The sequence below is a fragment of the Lampris incognitus genome, chromosome 1 (genome assembly GCF_029633865.1).
Source record: "Lampris incognitus isolate fLamInc1 chromosome 1, fLamInc1.hap2, whole genome shotgun sequence".
Taxonomy (NCBI): Eukaryota; Metazoa; Chordata; class Actinopteri; order Lampriformes; family Lampridae; genus Lampris; species Lampris incognitus.
The window spans coordinates 126,433,615-126,454,569 of NC_079211.1; the positions used below are offsets into that span (position 1 = coordinate 126,433,615).

The 20,955-nt window shown below is 39.8% G+C and overlaps 11 non-coding genes across 11 annotated transcripts; all 11 read left to right on the plus strand.

Annotated features, from left to right (window-relative positions):
• The first annotated feature begins 2,479 nt into the window (after nucleotides 1-2,479).
• trnaq-cug (transfer RNA glutamine (anticodon CUG)) lies at nucleotides 2,480-2,551 on the plus strand. The gene has a single exon. It is a non-coding gene; the product is annotated as a tRNA-Gln (tRNA).
• Nucleotides 2,552-3,563: 1,012 nt separating this feature from the next.
• Nucleotides 3,564-3,635, plus strand: trnaq-cug (transfer RNA glutamine (anticodon CUG)). Its single transcript has one exon. It is a non-coding gene; the product is annotated as a tRNA-Gln (tRNA).
• A 1,012-nt stretch (nucleotides 3,636-4,647) lies between these two features.
• On the plus strand, nucleotides 4,648-4,719 carry trnaq-cug (transfer RNA glutamine (anticodon CUG)). Its single transcript has one exon. It is a non-coding gene; the product is annotated as a tRNA-Gln (tRNA).
• Nucleotides 4,720-6,762: 2,043 nt separating this feature from the next.
• On the plus strand, nucleotides 6,763-6,834 carry trnaq-cug (transfer RNA glutamine (anticodon CUG)). Its single transcript has one exon. It is a non-coding gene; the product is annotated as a tRNA-Gln (tRNA).
• Nucleotides 6,835-8,380: 1,546 nt separating this feature from the next.
• Nucleotides 8,381-8,452, plus strand: trnaq-cug (transfer RNA glutamine (anticodon CUG)). The gene has a single exon. It is a non-coding gene; the product is annotated as a tRNA-Gln (tRNA).
• A 3,086-nt stretch (nucleotides 8,453-11,538) lies between these two features.
• Nucleotides 11,539-11,610, plus strand: trnaq-cug (transfer RNA glutamine (anticodon CUG)). Its single transcript has one exon. It is a non-coding gene; the product is annotated as a tRNA-Gln (tRNA).
• Nucleotides 11,611-13,156: 1,546 nt separating this feature from the next.
• trnaq-cug (transfer RNA glutamine (anticodon CUG)) lies at nucleotides 13,157-13,228 on the plus strand. The gene has a single exon. It is a non-coding gene; the product is annotated as a tRNA-Gln (tRNA).
• Nucleotides 13,229-14,207: 979 nt separating this feature from the next.
• Nucleotides 14,208-14,279, plus strand: trnaq-cug (transfer RNA glutamine (anticodon CUG)). Its single transcript has one exon. It is a non-coding gene; the product is annotated as a tRNA-Gln (tRNA).
• A 2,044-nt stretch (nucleotides 14,280-16,323) lies between these two features.
• Nucleotides 16,324-16,395, plus strand: trnaq-cug (transfer RNA glutamine (anticodon CUG)). Its single transcript has one exon. It is a non-coding gene; the product is annotated as a tRNA-Gln (tRNA).
• A 1,012-nt stretch (nucleotides 16,396-17,407) lies between these two features.
• trnaq-cug (transfer RNA glutamine (anticodon CUG)) lies at nucleotides 17,408-17,479 on the plus strand. Its single transcript has one exon. It is a non-coding gene; the product is annotated as a tRNA-Gln (tRNA).
• A 2,086-nt stretch (nucleotides 17,480-19,565) lies between these two features.
• trnaq-cug (transfer RNA glutamine (anticodon CUG)) lies at nucleotides 19,566-19,637 on the plus strand. The gene has a single exon. It is a non-coding gene; the product is annotated as a tRNA-Gln (tRNA).
• Nucleotides 19,638-20,955: the final 1,318 nt, after the last annotated feature.

Below are 20,955 nucleotides of genomic sequence, written 5' to 3' on the forward strand. Positions count from 1 at the left end.
AGGAAATATTCAGCTAATTTGTAATACGTGTCTTGGCACATCCCTATGATTTCTGATCAAAAATAACGTATGTTACTGCCTGAAGAGAAGAGTATCTTAAAATATGATAATTCGGAGTATGAGTGCAATTAAAATCCGTTAAACTCATATTCATTCACATGTGAAGCATGGAAATATAAAAATGGGATAAGGGTACAAAAACTACACAGCAGGAACAGATGGACATAACAAGAGGGAACAAGAGGGCTGCGCTGTGCATGAACCTCTCACATCTGTCTGAGCCACAACTAGACTTGGAAATGGATGATCGAGTCCCACCCAACTAGCCAACACATGGTTCCATGGTATAATGGTTAGCACTGTGGACTTTGAATCCAGCGTTCCGAGTTCATAACTCGGCGGGACCTGCAAATTCTGAATATAATGTTGCCATAAACACAAGGTAATTTCCAATTATCGCAGGTGTCCAGTTGGTATACAGAGAAACATTTCTAAGAAGCAACAGCGTGGTATTAGTTGGGGTTGTTACAATAAGGAAATATTCAGTAAATTTGTAATACGTGTGTTGGCACAACCCTATTATTTTTGATCAAAAATAACGTATGTTACTGCCTGAAGAGAAGAGTATCTTAAAATATGATAATTCGGAGTATGAGTGCAATTAAAATCCGTTAAACTCATATTCATTCACATGTGAAGCATGTACATGTAAAAATAGGATAAGGGTACAAAAACTACACAGCAGCAACAGATGGACATAACAAGAGGGAAAAAGAGGGCTGTGCTGTGCATGAACCTCTCACATCTGTCTGAGCCACAACTAGACTTGGAAATGGATGATCGAGAACAAGCCAACACATGGTTCCATGGTGTAATGGTTAGCACTTTGGACTCTGAATCCAGCGATCGGAGTTCAAATCTCGGTGGGACCTGCAAGTTTTGAATATAATGTTGCCATAAACACAAGGTAATTTCTGGTCATCGGAGGTGTTCATGTTGTCCACCTGGTATACAGAGAAACATCTCTGAAAAGCAACAGCATAGCAGCAGTTGGGGTTGTTGCAATAAGGAAATATTCAGCAAATTTGTAATGTGTGTTTTGGCACATCCATATGATTTCTGATAAAAAATAACGTATGTGACTACCTAAATGGAAAAGTGTCCTAAAATATGGTAATACGCAGTATGAGTGCAATTAAAATCCGTTAAACTCATATTCATTCACATGTGAAGCATGGGAATGTAAAAATGGGTTAAGGGTACAAAAACTACACAGGAGGTACAAATGGACAGAACAAGAAGGCTGTGCTTTTCTTGAACTTCTTGAACCTCTCACATCTGTCTGCGCTACAACTAGACTTGGAAATGGATAATCGAGTCCCATCCAGCCGGTCAACACTTGGTTCCATGGTGTAATGGTTAGCACTCTGGACTCTGAATCCAGAGATCTGAGTTCAAATCACTGTGGGACCTGCAAGTTTTGAATACAATGTTGCCGTAAACACTGAAGGCAATTCCGCTTATCCGATGTGTCCATGTTGTCCAGCTGGTATACAGAGAAACATTTCTAAGAAGCAACAGCGTGGTATTAGTTGGGGTTTTTACAATAAGGAAATATTCAGCAAATTTGTAATACGTTTTTTGGCACAACCCTATTATTTCTGATCAAAAATAACGTATGTTACTGCCTGAAGAGATGAATATCTTAAAATATGATAATTCGGAGTATGAGTGCAATTAAAATCCGTTAAACTCATATTCATTCACATGTGAAGCATGGCAATATAAAAATGGGATAAGGGTACAAAAACTACACAGCAGGAACAGATGGACATAACAAGAGGGAACAAGAGGGCTGCGCTGTGCATGAACCTCTCACATCTGTCTGAGCCACAACTAGACTTGGAAATGGATGATCGAGTCCCACCCAACTAGCTAACATGTGGTTCCATGGTATAATGTTTAGCACTCTGGACTCTGAATCCAGCGATCCGAGTTCAAATCTCGATGGGACCTGCAAGTTTTGAATATAATGTTGCCATAAACACTGAAGGCAATTGCGCTTATCCGATGCGTCCATGTTGTGCAGCTGGTATACAGAGAAACATCTCTAAGAAGCAACACCGTGGTAACAGCTGGGGTTGTTGCAATAAGGAAATATTCAGCTAATTTGTAATACGTGTCTTGGCACATCCCTATGATTTCTGATCAAAAATAACGTATGTTACTACCTAAATAGAAAAGTATCCTAAAATGTGTTAATTTGGAGTATGAGTGCAATTAAAATCCGTTAAACTCATATTCATTCACATGTGAAGCATGTACATGTAAAAATAGGATATGGGTACAAAAACTACACAAGAGGAACAGATGGACATAACAAGAGGGAAAAAGAGGGCTGTGCTGTGCATGAACCTCTCACATCTGTCTGAGCCACAACTAGACTTGGAAATGGATGATCGAGAACAAGCCAACACATGTTTCCATGGTGTAATGGTTAGCACTTTGGACTCTGAATCCAGCGATCCGAGTTCAAATCTCGGTGGGACCTGCAAGTTTTGAATATAATGTTGCCATAAACACAAGGTAATTTCTGGTCATCGGAGGTGTTCATGTTGTCCACCTGGTATACAGAGAAACATCTCTGAAAAGCAACAGCATAGCAGCAGTTGGGGTTGTTGCAATAAGGAAATATTCAGCAAATTTGTAATGTGTGTTTTGGCACATCCATATGATTTCTGATCAAAAATAACGTATGTGACTACCTAAATGGAAAAGTGTCCTAAAATATGTTAATTCGCAGTATGAGTGCAATTAAAATCCGTTAAACTCATATTCATTTACATGTGAAGCATGGGAATGTAAAAATGGGTTAAGGGTACAAAAACTACACAGGAGGGACAAATGGACAGAACAAGAGGGCTGTGCTTTTCTTGAACTTCTTGAACCTCTCACATCTGTCTGAGCTACAACTAGACTTGGAAATGGATAATCGAGTCCCATCCAGCCGGTTAACACTTGGTTCCATGCTGTGATGGTTAGCACTCTGGACTCTGAATCCAGAGATCTGAGTTCAAATCTCGATGGGACCTGCAAGGTTTGAATATAATGTTGCCATAAACACTGAAGGCAATTGCGCTTATCCGATGTGTCCATGTTGTGCAGCTGGTATACAGAGAAACATCTCTAAGAAGCAACACCGTGGTAACAGCTGGGGTTGTTGCAATAAGGAAATATTCAGCTAATTTGTAATACGTGTCTTGGCACATCCCTATGATTTATGATCAAAAATAACGTATGTTACTAAGTAAATAGAAAAGTATCCTAAAATGTGTTAATTTGGAGTATGAGTGCAATTAAAATCCGTTAAACTCATATTCATTCACATGTGAAGCATGTACTTGTAAAAATAGGATAAGGGTACAAAAACTACACAGCAGGAACAGATGGACATAACAAGAGGGAAGAAGAGGGCTGTGCTGTGAATGAACCTCTCACATCTGTCTGAGCCACAACTAGACTTGGAAATGGATGATCGAGTCCCACCCAGCAAGCCAACACATGGTTCCATGGTGTAATGGTTAGCACTTTGGACTCTGAATCCAGCGATCCGAGTTCAATTCTCGGTGGGACCTGCAAGTTTTGAATATAATGTTGCCATAAACACAAGGTAATTTCTGGTCATCGGAGGTGTTCATGTTGTCCACCTGGTATACAGAGAAACATCTCTGAAAAGCAACAGCAGAGCAGTAGTTGGGGTTGTTGCAATAAGGAAATATTCAGCAAATTTGTAATGTGTGTTTTGGCACATCCATATGATTTCTGATCAAAAATAACGTATGTGACTACCTAAATGGAAAAGTTTCCTAAAATATGTTAATTCGCAGTATGAGTGCAATTAAAATCCGTTAAACTCATATTCATTCACATGTGAAGCCTGGGAATGTAAAAATGGGTTAAGGGTACAAAAACTACACAGGAGGGACAAATGGACAGAACAAAAGGGCTGTGCTTTTCTTGAACTTCTTGAACCTCTCACATCTGTCTGAGCTACAACTAGACTTGGAAATGGAAAATCGAGTCCCATCCAGCCGGCTAACGAATGGTTCCATGGTATAATGGTTAGCACTCTGGACTCTGAATCCAGAGATCTGAGTTCAAATCACTGTGGGACCTGCAAGTTTTGAATACAATGTTGCCGTAAACACTGAAGGCAATTCCGCTTATCCGATGTGTCCATGTTGTCCAGCTGGTATACAGAGAAACATCTCTAAGAAGCAACAGCGTGGTATTAGTTGGGGTTGTTGCAATAAGGAAATATTCAGCTAATTTGTAATACGTGTCTTGGCACATCCCTATGATTTCTGATCAAAAACAACGTATGTTACTACCTAAAGAGAAAAGTATCCTAAAATATGTTAATTCGGAGTATGAGTGCAATTAAAATCCGTTAAACTCATATTCATTCACATGTGAAGCATGCACATGTAAAAATAGGATAAGGGTACAAAAACTACACAGCAGGAACAGATGGACATAACAAGAGGGAAGAAGAGGGCTGTGCTGTGCATGAACCTCTCACATCTGTCTGAGCCACAACTAGACTTGGAAATGGATGATCGAGTCCCACCCAGCAAGCCAACACATGGTTCCATGGTGTAATGGTTAGCACTTTGGACTCTGAATCCAGCGATCCGAGTTAAAATCTCGGTGGGACCTGCAAGTTTTGAATATAATGGTGCCATAAACACAAGGTAATTTCTGGTCATCGGAGGTGTTCATGTTGTCCACCTGGTATACAGAGAAACATCTCTGAAAAGCAACAGCAGAGCAGTAGTTGGGGTTGTTGCAATAAGGAAATATTCAGCAAATTTGTAATGTGTGTTTTGGCACATCCATATGATTTCTGATTAAAAATAACGTATGTGACTACCTAAATGGAAAAGTTTCCTAAAATATGTTAATTCGCAGTATGAGTGCAATTAAAATCCGTTAAACTCATATTCATTCACATGTGAAGCATGGGATTGTAAAAATGGGTTACGGGTACAAAAACTACACAGGAGGGACAAATGGACGGAACAAGAGGGCTGTGCTTTTCTTGAACTTCTTGAACCTCTCACATCTGTCTGAGCTACAACTAGACTTGGAAATGGAAAATCGAGTCCCATCCAGCCGGCTTACACATGGTTCCATGGTATGATGGTTAGCACTCTGGACTCTGAATCCAGAGATCTCAGTTCAAATCACTGTGGGACCTGCAAGTTTTGAATATAATGTTGCCATATACACAAGGCAATTTCCGGTTATCGGAGGTGTCCATGTTGGTATACAGAGAAACATCTCTAAGAAGCAACAGCGTGGGAACAGTTGGGGTTGTTGCAATAAGGAAATATTCAGCAAATTTGTAATACGTGTCTGGGCACATCCCTATGATTTCTGATAAAAACAACGTATGTTACTACCTAAAGAGTAAAGTATCCTAAAATATGTTAATTCGGAGAATGAGGGCAATTAAAATCCGTTAAACTCATATTCGTTCACATGTGAAGCATGTACATGTAAAAATAGGATAAGGGTACAAAAACTACACAAGAGGAACAGATGAACATAACAAGAGGGAAGAAGAGGGCTGTGCTGTGAATGAACCTCTCACATCTGTCTGAGCCACAACTAGACTTGGAAATGGATGATGGTTAGCACTTTGGACTCTGAATCCAGCGATCCGAGTTCAAATCTCGGTGGGACCTGCAAGTTTTGAATATAATGTTGCCATAAACACAAGGTAATTTCTGGTCATCGGAGGTGTTCATGTTGTCCACCTGGTATACAGAGAAACATCTCTGAAAAGCAACAGCATAGCAGCAGTTGGGGTTGTTGCAATAAGGAAATATTCAGCAAATTTGTAATGTGTGTTTTGGCACATCTGTATGATTTCTGATCAAAAATAACGTATGTGACTACCTAAATGGAAAAGTGTCCTAAAATATGTTAATTCGCAGTATGAGTGCAATTAAAATCCGTTAAACTCATATTCATTTACATGTGAAGCATGGGAATGTAAAAATGGGTTAAGGGTACAAAAACTACACAGGAGGGACAAATGGACAGAACAAGAGGGCTGTGCTTTTCTTGAACTTCTTGAACCTCTCACATCTGTCTGAGCTACAACTAGACTTGGAAATGGATAATCGAGTCCCATCCAGCCGGTTAACACTTGGTTCCATGGTGTGATGGTTAGCACTCCGGACTCTGAATCCAGAGATCTGAGTTCAAATCTCGATGGGACCTGCAAGGTTTGAATATAATGTTGCCATAAACACTGAAGGCAATTCCGCTTATCCGATGTGTCCATGTTGTCCAGCTGGTATACAGAGAAACATCTCTAAGAAGCAACAGCGTGGTATTAGTTGGGGTTGTTGCAATAAGGAAATAATCAGCTAATTTGTAATACGTGTCTTGGCACATCCCTATGATTTCTGATCAAAAACAACGTATGTTACTACCTAAAGAGAAAAGTATCCTAAAATATGTTAATTGGGAGTATGAGTGCAATTAAAATCCGTTAAACTCATATTCATTCACATGTGAAGCATGTACATGTAAAAATAGGATAAGGGTACAAAAACTACACAGCAGGAACAGATGGACATAACAAGAGGGAAGAAGAGGGCTGTGCTGTGCATGAACCTCTCACATCTGTCTGAGCCACAACTAGACTTGGAAATGGATGATCGAGTCCCACCCACCAAGCCAACACATGGTTCCATGGTGTAATGGTTAGCACTTTGGACTCTGAATCCAGCGATCCGAGTTCAAATCTCGGTGGGACCTGCAAGTTTTGAATATAATGGTGCCATAAACACAAGGTAATTTCTGGTCATCGGAGGTGTTCATGTTTTCCACCTGGTATACAGAGAAACATCTCTGAAAAGCAACAGCAGAGCAGTAGTTGGGGTTGTTGCAATAAGGAAATATTCAGCAAATTTGTAATGTGTGTTCTGGCACATCCATATGATTTCTGATCGAAAATAAGGTATGTGACTACCTAAATGGAAAAGTGTCCTAAAATATGTTAATTCGCAGTATGAGTGCAATTAAAATCCGTTAAACTCATATTCATTCACATGTGAAGCATGGGAATGGAAAAATGGGTTACGGGTACAAAAACTACACAAGAGGAACAGATGAACATAACAAGAGGGAACAAGAGGGCTGTGCTGTGCATGCACCTCTCACATCTGTCTGAGCCACAACTAGACTTGGAAATGGATGATCGAGTCCCACCCAACTAGCCAACACATGGTTCCATGGTATAATGGTTAGCACTCTGAACTCTGAATCCAACGTTCCGAGTTCAAAACTCGGTGGGACCTGCAAATTTTGAATATAATGTTGCCATAAACACAAGGTAATTTCCAATTATCGCAGGTGTCCAGTTGGTATACAGAGAAACATTTCTAAGAAGCAACAGCGTAGTATTAGTTGGGGTTGTTACAATAAGGAAATATTCAGCAAATTTGTAATACGTGTCTTGGCACAACCCTATGATTTATGATCAAAAATAACGTATCTTACTACCTAAATAGAAAAGTATCCTAAAATGTGTTAATTTGGAGTATGAGTGCAATTAAAATCCGTTAAACTCATATTCATTCACATGTGAAGCATGTACATGTAAAAATAGGATAAGGGTACAAAAACTACACAAGAGGAACAGATGGACATAACAAGAGGGAACAAGAGCGCTGTGCTGTGCATGCACCTCTCACATCTGTCTGAGCCACAACTAGACTTGGAAATGGATGCTCGAGTCCCACCCAACTAGCTAACATGTGGTTCCATGGTATAATGGTTAGCACTCTGGACTCTGAATCCAGCGATCCGAGTTTAAATCTCGATGGGACCTGCAAGTTTTGAATGTAATGTTGCCATAAACACTGAAAGCAATTGCGCTTATCCGATGTGTCCATGTTGTGCAGCTGGTATACAGAGAAACATCTCTAAGAAGCAACACCGTGGTAACAGCTGGGGTTGTTGCAATAAGGAAATATTCAGCTAATTTGTAATACGTGTCTTGGCACATCCTTATGATTTCTGATCAAAAATAACGTATGTTACTACCTAAATAGAAAAGTATCCTAAAATGTGTTAATTTGGAGTATGAGTGCAATTAAAATCCGTTAAACTCATATTCATTCACATGTGAAGCATGTACATGTAAAAATAGGATAAGGGTACAAAAACTACACAGCAGGAACAGATGGACATAACAAGAGGGAAGAAGAGGGCTGTGCTGTGCATGAACCTCTCACATCTGTCTGAGCCACAACTAGACTTGGAAATGGATGATCGAGTCCCACCCAGCAAGCCAACACATGGTTCCATGGTGTAATGGTTAGCACTTTGGACTCTGAATCCAGCGATCCGAGTTCAAATTTCGGTGGGACCTGCAAGTTTTGAATATAATGGTGCCATAAACACAAGGTAATTTCTGGTCATCGGAGGTGTTCATGTTGTCCACCTGGTATACAGAGAAACATCTCTGAAAAACAACAGCAGAGCAGTAGTTGGGGTTGTTGCAATAAGGAAATATTCAGCAAATTTGTAATGTGTGTTTTGGCACATCCATATGATTTCTGATCAAAAATAACGTATGTGACTACCTAAATGGAAAAGTGTCCTAAAATGTGTTAATTCGCAGTATGAGTGCAATTAAAATCCGTTAAACTCATATTCATTCACATGTGAAGCATGGGAATGTAAAAATGGGTTAAGGGTACAAAAACTACACAGGAGGGACAAATGGACAGAACAAGAGGGCTGTGCTTTTCTTGAACCTCTCACATCTCTCTGAGCTACAACTAGACTCTGAAATGGATAATCGAGTCCCACCCAACAAGCCAACACATGGTATAATGCTTAGCACTCTGAACCCAGCGATCCGAGTTCAAAACTCGGTGGGACCTGCAATTTTTGAATATAATGTTGCCATAAACACAAGGTAATTTCCAATTATCGGAGGTGTCCAGTTGGTATACAGAGAAACATTTCTAAGAAGCAACAGCGTGGTATTAGTTGGAGTTGTTACAATAAGGAAATATTCAGCTCATTTGTAATACGTGTGTTGGCACAACCCTATTATTTCTGATCAAAAATAACGTATGTTACTGCCTAAAAGAGAAGAGTATCTTAAAATATGATAATTCGGAGTATGAGTGCAATTAAAATCCGTTAAACTCATATTCATTCACATGTGAAGCATGGAAATATAAAAATGGGATAAGGGTACAAAAACTACACAGCAGGAACAGATGGACATAACAAGAGGGAACAAGAGGGCTGCGCTGTGCATGAACCTCTCACATCTGTCTGAGCCACAACTAGACTTGGAAATGGATGATCGAGTCCCACCCAACTAGCCAACACATGGTTCCATGGTATAATGGTTAGCACTGTGGACTTTGAATCCAGCGTTCCGAGTTCATAACTCGGCGGGACCTGCAAATTCTGAATATAATGTTGCCATAAACACAAGGTAATTTCCAATTATCGCAGGTGTCCAGTTGGTATACAGAGAAACATTTCTAAGAAGCAACAGCGTGGTATTAGTTGGGGTTGTTACAATAAGGAAATATTCAGTAAATTTGTAATACGTGTGTTGGCACAACCCTATTATTTTTGATCAAAAATAACGTATGTTACTGCCTGAAGAGAAGAGTATCTTAAAATATGATAATTCGGAGTATGAGTGCAATTAAAATCCGTTAAACTCATATTCATTCACATGTGAAGCATGTACATGTAAAAATAGGATAAGGGTACAAAAACTACACAGCAGCAACAGATGGACATAACAAGAGGGAAAAAGAGGGCTGTGCTGTGCATGAACCTCTCACATCTGTCTGAGCCACAACTAGACTTGGAAATGGATGATCGAGAACAAGCCAACACATGGTTCCATGGTGTAATGGTTAGCACTTTGGACTCTGAATCCAGCGATCGGAGTTCAAATCTCGGTGGGACCTGCAAGTTTTGAATATAATGTTGCCATAAACACAAGGTAATTTCTGGTCATCGGAGGTGTTCATGTTGTCCACCTGGTATACAGAGAAACATCTCTGAAAAGCAACAGCATAGCAGCAGTTGGGGTTGTTGCAATAAGGAAATATTCAGCAAATTTGTAATGTGTGTTTTGGCACATCCATATGATTTCTGATAAAAACAACGTATGTTACTACCTAAAGAGTAAAGTATCCTAAAATATGTTAATTCGGAGAATGAGGGCAATTAAAATCCGTTAAACTCATATTCGTTCACATGTGAAGCATGTACATGTAAAAATAGGATAAGGGTACAAAAACTACACAAGAGGAACAGATGAACATAACAAGAGGGAAGAAGAGGGCTGTGCTGTGAATGAACCTCTCACATCTGTCTGAGCCACAACTAGACTTGGAAATGGATGATGGTTAGCACTTTGGACTCTGAATCCAGCGATCCGAGTTCAAATCTCGGTGGGACCTGCAAGTTTTGAATATAATGTTGCCATAAACACAAGGTAATTTCTGGTCATCGGAGGTGTTCATGTTGTCCACCTGGTATACAGAGAAACATCTCTGAAAAGCAACAGCATAGCAGCAGTTGGGGTTGTTGCAATAAGGAAATATTCAGCAAATTTGTAATGTGTGTTTTGGCACATCTGTATGATTTCTGATCAAAAATAACGTATGTGACTACCTAAATGGAAAAGTGTCCTAAAATATGTTAATTCGCAGTATGAGTGCAATTAAAATCCGTTAAACTCATATTCATTTACATGTGAAGCATGGGAATGTAAAAATGGGTTAAGGGTACAAAAACTACACAGGAGGGACAAATGGACAGAACAAGAGGGCTGTGCTTTTCTTGAACTTCTTGAACCTCTCACATCTGTCTGAGCTACAACTAGACTTGGAAATGGATAATCGAGTCCCATCCAGCCGGTTAACACTTGGTTCCATGGTGTGATGGTTAGCACTCCGGACTCTGAATCCAGAGATCTGAGTTCAAATCTCGATGGGACCTGCAAGGTTTGAATATAATGTTGCCATAAACACTGAAGGCAATTCCGCTTATCCGATGTGTCCATGTTGTCCAGCTGGTATACAGAGAAACATCTCTAAGAAGCAACAGCGTGGTATTAGTTGGGGTTGTTGCAATAAGGAAATAATCAGCTAATTTGTAATACGTGTCTTGGCACATCCCTATGATTTCTGATCAAAAACAACGTATGTTACTACCTAAAGAGAAAAGTATCCTAAAATATGTTAATTGGGAGTATGAGTGCAATTAAAATCCGTTAAACTCATATTCATTCACATGTGAAGCATGTACATGTAAAAATAGGATAAGGGTACAAAAACTACACAGCAGGAACAGATGGACATAACAAGAGGGAAGAAGAGGGCTGTGCTGTGCATGAACCTCTCACATCTGTCTGAGCCACAACTAGACTTGGAAATGGATGATCGAGTCCCACCCACCAAGCCAACACATGGTTCCATGGTGTAATGGTTAGCACTTTGGACTCTGAATCCAGCGATCCGAGTTCAAATCTCGGTGGGACCTGCAAGTTTTGAATATAATGGTGCCATAAACACAAGGTAATTTCTGGTCATCGGAGGTGTTCATGTTTTCCACCTGGTATACAGAGAAACATCTCTGAAAAGCAACAGCAGAGCAGTAGTTGGGGTTGTTGCAATAAGGAAATATTCAGCAAATTTGTAATGTGTGTTCTGGCACATCCATATGATTTCTGATCGAAAATAAGGTATGTGACTACCTAAATGGAAAAGTGTCCTAAAATATGTTAATTCGCAGTATGAGTGCAATTAAAATCCGTTAAACTCATATTCATTCACATGTGAAGCATGGGAATGGAAAAATGGGTTACGGGTACAAAAACTACACAAGAGGAACAGATGAACATAACAAGAGGGAACAAGAGGGCTGTGCTGTGCATGCACCTCTCACATCTGTCTGAGCCACAACTAGACTTGGAAATGGATGATCGAGTCCCACCCAACTAGCCAACACATGGTTCCATGGTATAATGGTTAGCACTCTGAACTCTGAATCCAACGTTCCGAGTTCAAAACTCGGTGGGACCTGCAAATTTTGAATATAATGTTGCCATAAACACAAGGTAATTTCCAATTATCGCAGGTGTCCAGTTGGTATACAGAGAAACATTTCTAAGAAGCAACAGCGTAGTATTAGTTGGGGTTGTTACAATAAGGAAATATTCAGCAAATTTGTAATACGTGTCTTGGCACAACCCTATGATTTATGATCAAAAATAACGTATCTTACTACCTAAATAGAAAAGTATCCTAAAATGTGTTAATTTGGAGTATGAGTGCAATTAAAATCCGTTAAACTCATATTCATTCACATGTGAAGCATGTACATGTAAAAATAGGATAAGGGTACAAAAACTACACAAGAGGAACAGATGGACATAACAAGAGGGAACAAGAGCGCTGTGCTGTGCATGCACCTCTCACATCTGTCTGAGCCACAACTAGACTTGGAAATGGATGCTCGAGTCCCACCCAACTAGCTAACATGTGGTTCCATGGTATAATGGTTAGCACTCTGGACTCTGAATCCAGCGATCCGAGTTTAAATCTCGATGGGACCTGCAAGTTTTGAATGTAATGTTGCCATAAACACTGAAAGCAATTGCGCTTATCCGATGTGTCCATGTTGTGCAGCTGGTATACAGAGAAACATCTCTAAGAAGCAACACCGTGGTAACAGCTGGGGTTGTTGCAATAAGGAAATATTCAGCTAATTTGTAATACGTGTCTTGGCACATCCTTATGATTTCTGATCAAAAATAACGTATGTTACTACCTAAATAGAAAAGTATCCTAAAATGTGTTAATTTGGAGTATGAGTGCAATTAAAATCCGTTAAACTCATATTCATTCACATGTGAAGCATGTACATGTAAAAATAGGATAAGGGTACAAAAACTACACAGCAGGAACAGATGGACATAACAAGAGGGAAGAAGAGGGCTGTGCTGTGCATGAACCTCTCACATCTGTCTGAGCCACAACTAGACTTGGAAATGGATGATCGAGTCCCACCCAGCAAGCCAACACATGGTTCCATGGTGTAATGGTTAGCACTTTGGACTCTGAATCCAGCGATCCGAGTTCAAATTTCGGTGGGACCTGCAAGTTTTGAATATAATGGTGCCATAAACACAAGGTAATTTCTGGTCATCGGAGGTGTTCATGTTGTCCACCTGGTATACAGAGAAACATCTCTGAAAAACAACAGCAGAGCAGTAGTTGGGGTTGTTGCAATAAGGAAATATTCAGCAAATTTGTAATGTGTGTTTTGGCACATCCATATGATTTCTGATCAAAAATAACGTATGTGACTACCTAAATGGAAAAGTGTCCTAAAATGTGTTAATTCGCAGTATGAGTGCAATTAAAATCCGTTAAACTCATATTCATTCACATGTGAAGCATGGGAATGTAAAAATGGGTTAAGGGTACAAAAACTACACAGGAGGGACAAATGGACAGAACAAGAGGGCTGTGCTTTTCTTGAACCTCTCACATCTCTCTGAGCTACAACTAGACTCTGAAATGGATAATCGAGTCCCACCCAACAAGCCAACACATGGTATAATGCTTAGCACTCTGAACCCAGCGATCCGAGTTCAAAACTCGGTGGGACCTGCAATTTTTGAATATAATGTTGCCATAAACACAAGGTAATTTCCAATTATCGGAGGTGTCCAGTTGGTATACAGAGAAACATTTCTAAGAAGCAACAGCGTGGTATTAGTTGGAGTTGTTACAATAAGGAAATATTCAGCTCATTTGTAATACGTGTGTTGGCACAACCCTATTATTTCTGATCAAAAATAACGTATGTTACTGCCTAAAAGAGAAGAGTATCTTAAAATATGATAATTCGGAGTATGAGTGCAATTAAAATCCGTTAAACTCATATTCATTCACATGTGAAGCATGGAAATATAAAAATGGGATAAGGGTACAAAAACTACACAGCAGGAACAGATGGACATAACAAGAGGGAACAAGAGGGCTGCGCTGTGCATGAACCTCTCACATCTGTCTGAGCCACAACTAGACTTGGAAATGGATGATCGAGTCTCACCCAACTAGCAGATACGTGGTTCCATGGTGTAATGGTTAGCACTCTGGACTCTGAATCCAACGATCCGAGTTCAAATCTCGGTGGGACCTGCAAATTTTGAATATAATGTTGCCATAAACACAAGGTAATTTCCAATTATCGAAGGTGTCCATGTTGTCCAGTTGGTATACAGAGAAACATCTCTAAGAAGCAACAGCGTGGTATTAGTTGGGTTTGTTACAATAAGGACATATTCAGCAAATTTGTAATACGTGTGTGGAAACAACCCTACGATTTCTGATCAAAAATAACGTATGTTACTGCCTAAAGAGAAGAGTATCTTAAAATATGATAATTCGGAGTATGAGTGCAATTAAATCCGTTAAACTCATATTCATTCACATGTGAAGCATGGAAATTGAAAAATAGGATAAGGGTACAAAAACTACACAGCAGGAACAGATGGATATAACAAGAGGGAACAAGAGGGCTGTGCTGTGCATGCACCTCTCACATCTGTCTGAGCCACAACTAGACTTGGAAATGGATGCTCGAGTCCCACCCAACTAGCCAACAAATGGTTCCATGATGTAATGGTTAGCACTCTAGACTCCAAGACCAGCGATCCGTGTTCAAATCTCGGTGGGACCTGCAAGTTTTGAATATAATGTTGCCATAAACACAAGGTAATTTCCAATTATCGCAGGTGTCCAGTTGGTATACAGAGAAACATTTCTAAGAAGCAACAGCGTAGTATTAGTTGGGGTTGTTACAATAAGGAAATATTCAGCAAATTTGTAATACGTGTGTTGGCACAACCCTATGATTTATGATCAAAAATAACGTATCTTACTACCTAAATAGAAAAGTATCCTAAAATGTGTTAATTTGGAGTATGAGTGCAATTAAAATCCTTTAAACTCATATTCATTCACATGTGAAGCATGGGAATGTAAAAATGGGTTAAGGGTACAAAAACTACACAGGAGGGACAAATGGACAGAACAAGAGGGCTGTGCTTTTCTTGAACCTCTCACATCTCTCTGAGCTACAACTAGACTCTGAAATGGATAATCGAGTCCCACCCAACTAGCCAACACATGGTATAATTCTGAACCCAGCAATTCGAGTTCAAAACTCGGTGGGACCTGCAAGTTTTGAATATCATGTTGCCATAAACACAAGGTAATTTCCAATTATCGGAGGTGTCCAGTTGGTATACAGAGAAACATTTCTAAGAAGCAACAGCGTTGTATTAGTTGGAGTTGTTACAATAAGGAAATATTCAGCTCATTTGTAATACGTGTGTTGGCACACCCCTATTATTTCTGATCAAAAATAACGTATGTTACTGCCTAAAAGAGAAGAGTATCTTAAAATATGATAATTCGGAGTATGAGTGCAATTAAAATCCGTTAAACTCATATTCATTTACATGTGAAGCATGGGAATGTAAAAATGGGTTAAGGGTACAAAAACTACACAGGAGGGACAAATGGACAGAACAAGAGGGCTGTGCTTTTCTTGAACTTCTTGAACCTCTCACATCTGTCTGAGCTACAACTAGACTTGGAAATGGATAATCGAGTCCCATCCAGCCGGTTAACACTTGGTTCCATGCTGTGATGGTTAGCACTCTGGACTCTGAATCCAGAGATCTGAGTTCAAATCTCGATGGGACCTGCAAGGTTTGAATATAATGTTGCCATAAACACTGAAGGCAATTGCGCTTATCCGATGTGTCCATGTTGTGCAGCTGGTATACAGAGAAACATCTCTAAGAAGCAACACCGTGGTAACAGCTGGGGTTGTTGCAATAAGGAAATATTCAGCTAATTTGTAATACGTGTCTTGGCACATCCCTATGATTTATGATCAAAAATAACGTATGTTACTAAGTAAATAGAAAAGTATCCTAAAATGTGTTAATTTGGAGTATGAGTGCAATTAAAATCCGTTAAACTCATATTCATTCACATGTGAAGCATGTACTTGTAAAAATAGGATAAGGGTACAAAAACTACACAGCAGGAACAGATGGACATAACAAGAGGGAAGAAGAGGGCTGTGCTGTGAATGAACCTCTCACATCTGTCTGAGCCACAACTAGACTTGGAAATGGATGATCGAGTCCCACCCACCAAGTCAACACATGGTTCCATGGTGTAATGGTTAGCACTTTGGACTCTGAATCCAGCGATCCGAGTTCAATTCTCGGTGGGACCTGCAAGTTTTGAATATAATGTTGCCATAAACACAAGGTAATTTCTGGTCATCGGAGGTGTTCATGTTGTCCACCTGGTATACAGAGAAACATCTCTGAAAAGCAACAGCAGAGCAGTAGTTGGGGTTGTTGCAATAAGGAAATATTCAGCAAATTTGTAATGTGTGTTTTGGCACATCCATATGATTTCTGATCAAAAATAACGTATGTGACTACCTAAATGGAAAAGTTTCCTAAAATATGTTAATTCGCAGTATGAGTGCAATTAAAATCCGTTAAACTCATATTCATTCACATGTGAAGCCTGGGAATGTAAAAATGGGTTAAGGGTACAAAAACTACACAGGAGGGACAAATGGACAGAACAAAAGGGCTGTGCTTTTCTTGAACTTCTTGAACCTCTCACATCTGTCTGAGCTACAACTAGACTTGGAAATGGAAAATCGAGTCCCATCCAACCGGCTAACGAATGGTTCCATGGTATAATGGTTAGCACTCTGGACTCTGAATCCAGAGATCTGAGTTCAAATCACTGTGGGACCTGCAAGTTTTGAATACAATGTTGCCGTAAACACTGAAGGCAATTCCGCTTATCCGATGTGTCCATGTTGTCCAGCTGGTATACAGAGAAACATCTCTAAGAAGCAACAGCGTGGTATTAGTTGGGGTTGTTGCAATAAGGAAATATTCAGCTAATTTGTAATACGTGTCTTGGCACATCCCTATGATTTCTGATCAAAAACAACGTATGTTACTACCTAAAGAGAAAAGTATCCTAAAATATGTTAATTCGGAGTATGAGTGCAATTAAAATCCGTTAAACTCATATTCATTCACATGTGAAGCATGCACATGTAAAAATAGGATAAGGGTACAAAAACTACACAGCAGGAACAGATGGACATAACAAGAGGGAAGAAGAGGGCTGTGCTGTGCATGAACCTCTCACATCTGTCTGAGCCACAACTTGACTTGGAAATGGATGATCGAGTCCCACCCAGCAAGCCAACACATGGTTCCATGGTGTAATGGTTAGCACTTTGGACTCTGAATCCAGCGATCCGAGTTCACATCTCGGTGGGACCTGCAAGTTTTGAATATAATGGTGCCATAAACACAAGGTAATTTCTGGTCATCGGAGGTGTTCATGTTGTCCACCTGGTATACAGAGAAACATCTCTGAAAAGCAACAGCAGAGCAGTAGTTGGGGTTGTTGCAATAAGGAAATATTCAGCAAATTTGTAATGTGTGTTTTGGCACATCCATATGATTTCTGATTAAAAATAACGTATGTGACTACCTAAATGGAAAAGTTTCCTAAAATATGTTAATTCGCAGTATGAGTGCAATTAAAATCCGTTAAACTCATATTCATTCACATGTGAAGCATGGGATTGTAAAAATGGGTTACGGGTACAAAAACTACACAGGAGGGACAAATGGACGGAACAAGAGGGCTGTGCTTTTCTTGAACTTCTTGAACCTCTCACATCTGTCTGAGCTACAACTAGACTTGGAAATGGAAAATCGAGTCCCATCCAGCCGGCTTACACATGGTTCCATGGTATGATGGTTAGCACTCTGGACTCTGAATCCAGAGATCTCAGTTCAAATCACTGTGGGACCTGCAAGTTTTGAATATAATGTTGCCATATACACAAGGCAATTTCCGGTTATCGGAGGTGTCCATGTTGTGAAGCTGGTATACAGAGAAACATCTCTAAGAAGCAACAGCGTGGGAACAGTTGGGGTTGTTGCAATAAGGAAATATTCAGCTAATTTGTAATACGTGTCTGGGCACATCCCTATGATTTCTGATAAAAACAACGTATGTTACTACCTAAAGAGTAAAGTATCCTAAAATATGTTAATTCGTAGAATGAGGGCAATTAAAATCCGTTAAACTCATATTCGTTCACATGTGAAGCATGTACATGTAAAAATAGGATAATGGTACAAAAACTACACAAGAGGAACAGATGAACATAACAAGAGGGAACAAGAGGGCTGTGCTGTGCATGCACCTCTCACATCTGTCTGAGCCACAACTAGACTTGGAAATGGATGATCGAGTCCCACCCAACTAACCGACACATGGTTCCATGGTATAATGGTTAGCACTCTGGACTCTGAAGCCAGCGTTCCGAGTTCAAAACTCGGTGGGACCTGCAAATTTTGAATATAATGTTGCCATAAACACAAGGTAATTTCCAATTATCGCAGGTGTCCAGTTGGTATACAGAGAAACATTTCTAAGAAGCAACAGCGTGGTATTAGTTGGGGTTGTTACAATAAGGAAATATTCAGCTAATTTGTAATACGTGTGTTGGCACAACCCTATTATTTCTGATCAAAAATAACGTATGTTACTGCCTGAAGAGAAGAGTATCTTAAAATATGATAATTCGGAGTATGAGTGCAATTAAAATCCGTTAAACTCATATTCATTCACATGTGAAGCATGGAAATATAAAAATGGGATAAGGGTACAAAAACTACACAGCAGGAACAGATGGACATAACAAGAGGGAACAAGAGGGCTGCGCTGTGCATGAACCTCTAACATCTGTCTGAGCCAAAACTAGACTTGGAAATGGATGATCGAGTCCCACCCAACTAGCTAAGATGTGGTTCCATGGTATAATGGTTAGCACTCTGGACTCTGAATCTAGCGATCCGAGTTCAAATCTCGATGGGACCTGCAAGGTTTGAATATAATGTTGCCACAAACACTGAAGGCAATTGCGCTTATCCGATGTGTCCATGTTGTGCAGCTGGTATACAGAGAAACATCTCTAAGAAGCAACACCGTGGTAACAGCTGGGGTTGTTGCAATAAGGAAATATTCAGCTAATTTGTAATACGTTTCTTGGCACATCCCTATGATTTATGATCAAAAATAACGTATGTTACTAAGTAAATAGAAAAGTATCCTAAAATGTGTTAATTTGGAGTATGAGTGCAATTAAAATCCGTGAAACTCATATTCATTCACATGTGAAGCATGTACTTGTAAAAATAGGATAAGGGTACAAAAACTACACAGCAGGAACAGATGGACATAACAAGAGGGAAGAAGAGGGCTGTGCTGTGAATGAACCTCTCACATCTGTCTGAGCCACAACTAGACTTGGAAATGGATGATCGAGTCCCACCCAGCAAGCCAACACATGGTTCAATGGTGTAATGGTTAGCACTTTGGACTCTGAATCCAGCGATCCGAGTTCAAATCTCGGTGGGACCTGCAAGTTTTGAATATAATGTTGCCATAAACACAAGGTAATTTCTGGTCATCGGAGGTGTTCATGTTGTCCACCTGGTATACAGAGAAACATCTCTGAAAAGCAACAGCATAGCAGCAGTTGGGGTTGTTGCAATAAGGAAATATTCAGCAAATTTGTAATACGTGTGTTTTGGCACATCCATATGATTTCTGATCAAAAATAACGTATGTGACTACCTAAATGGAAAAGTGTCCAAAAATATGTTAATTCGCAGTATGAGTGCAATTAAAATCCGTTAAACTCATATTCATTCACATGTGAAGCCTGGGAATGTAAAAATGGGTTAAGGGTACAAAAACTACACAGGAGGGACAAATGGACAGAACAAGAGGGCTGTGCTTTTCTTGAACTTCTTGAACCTCTCACATCTGTCTGAGCTACAACTAGACTTGGAAATGGAAAATCGAGTCCCATCCAGCCGGCTAACACATGGTTCCATGGTATAATGGTTAGCACACTGGACTCTGAATCCAGAGATCTGAGTTCAAATCACTGTGGGACCTGCAAGTTTTGAATACAATGTTGCCGTAAACACTGAAGGCAATTCCGCTTATCCGATGTGTCCATGTTGTCCAGCTGGTATACAGAGAAACATCTCTAAGAAGCAACAGCGTGGTATTAGTTGGGGTTGTTGCAATAAGGAAATATTCAGCTAATTTGTAATACGTGTCTTGGCACATCCCTATGATTTCTGATCAAAAATAACGTATGTTACTGCCTGAAGAGAAGATTATCTTAAAATATGATAATTCGGAGTATGAGTGCAATTAAAATCCGTTAAACTCATATTCATTCACATGTGAAGCATGGAAATATATAAATGGGATAAGGGTACAAAAACTACACAGCAGGAACAGATGGACATAACAAGAGGGAACAAGAGGGCTGCGCTGTGCATGAACCTCTAACATCTGTCTGAGCCAAAACTAGACTTGGAAATGGATGATCGAGTCCCACCCAACTAGCTAACATGTGGTTCCATGGTATAATGGTTAGCACTCTGGACTCTGAATCCAGCGATCCGAGTTCAAATCTCGATGGGACCTGCAACGTTTGAATATAATGTTGCCATAAACACTGAAGGCAATTGCGCTTATCCGATGTGTCCATGTTGTGCAGCTGGTATACAGAGAAACATCTCTAAGAAGCAACACCGTGGTAACAGCTGGGGTTGTTGCAATAAGGAAATATTCAGCTAATTTGTAATACGTGTCTTGGCACATCCCTATGATTTCTGATCAAAAATAACGTATGTTACTGCCTGAAGAGAAGAGTATC